Source organism: Lampetra fluviatilis, unplaced genomic scaffold (genome assembly GCF_964198595.1).
Source record: "Lampetra fluviatilis unplaced genomic scaffold, kcLamFluv1.1 SCAFFOLD_1137, whole genome shotgun sequence".
In the NCBI taxonomy this organism is placed as follows: domain Eukaryota; kingdom Metazoa; phylum Chordata; class Hyperoartia; order Petromyzontiformes; family Petromyzontidae; genus Lampetra; species Lampetra fluviatilis.
This window is the reverse complement of record NW_027620933.1, coordinates 1-1852: the sequence shown is the minus strand read 5'-3', so window position 1 is coordinate 1852 and position 1852 is coordinate 1.

The window sequence follows — 1852 nt, the reverse complement described above, 5'->3', positions numbered from 1 at the left end:
GTGGGTGGGTGGGTGGGTGAAGGAGAGGTGAGCGGGTGGGTGGGTGAGTGAAAGAGAGGGTGGGTGAGAGGGTGGGTGAAAGAGAGGGTGGGTGAGTGAGTGAGTGAGTGGGTGTGTGGGTGAGTGAGAAGGTGAGTGGGTGAGTGAGAGGGTGAGTGGGTGGGTGAAAGAGAGGGTGGGTGAGAGGGTGGGTGAAAGAGACGGTGGGTGGGTGGGTGGGTGAGTGAGAGGGTGTGTGGGTAAGTGAGAGGGTGTGTGGGTGAGTGAGAGGGTGAGTGGGTGAGTGAGAGGGTGAGTGGGTGAGTGAGAGGGTGTGTGGGTGAGTGAGAGGGTGTGTGGGTGAGTGAGAGGGTGTGTGGGTGAGTGAGAAGGTGAGTGGGTGAGTGAGAGGGTGAGTGGGTGAGTGAGAGGGTGTGTGGGGTGAGTGAGATGGTGAGTGGGTGAGTGAGAGGGTGGTGGGTGAGTGAGAGGGTGAGTGGGTGAGTGAGAGGGTGAGTGGGTGAGTGAGAGGGTGAGTGGGTGAGTGAGAGGGTGTGTGGGTGAGTGAGAGGGTGAGTGGGTGAGTGAGAGGGTGGGTGGGTGAGTGAGAGGGTGAGTGGGTGAGTGAGAGGGTGGGTGGGTGAGTGAGAGGGTGTTGTGGGTGAGTGAGAGGGTGAGTGAGAGGGTGAGTGGGTGAGTGAGGAGGGTGGTGGGTGAGTGAGAGGGTGGGTGGGTGAGTGAGAGGGTGAGTGGGTGAGTGAGAGGGTGGGTGGGTGAGTGGGTGAGTGAAAGGGTGAGTGGGTGAGTGAGAGGGTGGGTAGGTGAGTGAGAGGGTGGGTGGGTGAGGGAGAGGGTGTGTGGGTGAGTGAGAGGGTGAGTGGGTGAGTGAGAGGGTGGGTGGGTGAGTGAGAGGGTGGGTGGGTGAGTGAGAGGGTGGGTGGGTGAGTGAGAGGGTGAGTGAGAGGGTGGGTGGGTGGGTGAGTGAGAGGGTGGGTGGGTGAGTGAGAGGGTGGGTGGGTGAGTGAGAGGGTGGGTGGGTGAGTGAGAGGGTGGGTGGGTGAGTGAGTGAGAGGGTGGGTGGGTGAGTGAGAGGGTGGGTGGGTGAGTGAGAGGGTGAGTGGGTGAGTGAGAGGGTGGGTGGGTGGGTGAAGGAGAGGTGAGTGGGTGGGTGAGTGAGTGAGTGAGAGGGTGGGTGGGTGAGTGAGTGAGTGAGTGGGTGAGTGAGTGAGAGGATGGGTGGGGTGAGAGGGTGAGTGAGAGGGTGGATGGGTGAGCAAGTGAGAGGGTGGGTGGGCGAGTGAGAGGATGGGTAAGTGGGTGGGTGGGTGAGTGAGTGTGAGTGAGAGGGTGGGTGAGTGGGTGAGCGAGGTGAGTGAGAGGGTGGGTGAGTGAGAGGGTGGGTGAGTGAGTGAGAGGGTGAGTGAGAGGGGTGGGATGGGTGAGTGAGTGAGAGGGTGGATGGGTGAGCAAGTGAGAGGGTGGGTGGGCGAGTGAGAGGATGGGTGGGTGGGTGAGTGAGTGTGAGTGAGAGGGTGGGTGAGTGGGTGAGCGAGTGGGTGAGTGGGTGGGTGAGTGAGTGAGTGAGAGGGTGGGTGGGAGGGTCGGTGAGAGCGTTTCACACTTCACGCGATGGCCTCGAGGTGCACCTAGCCTGGCACTGCCACCTAGTGGCTAATGGCAGGTGATGTTGCTGCTGACAGTGGTGGTGCATTGAGTGTTGATGTGCATGTCTCCTCTCCTGTTCCTTTCTTCCCTCTTGCTCTGTCCCTCTCTGTCCCTCTGCACCCCCCCCTCTCTCTCCCCCTCTCTCCCTCCCCCCCCCCTCTCTCCCTCCCCCCCCCCTCTCTCCCCATCTCTCTCCCTCCCCTCCGCC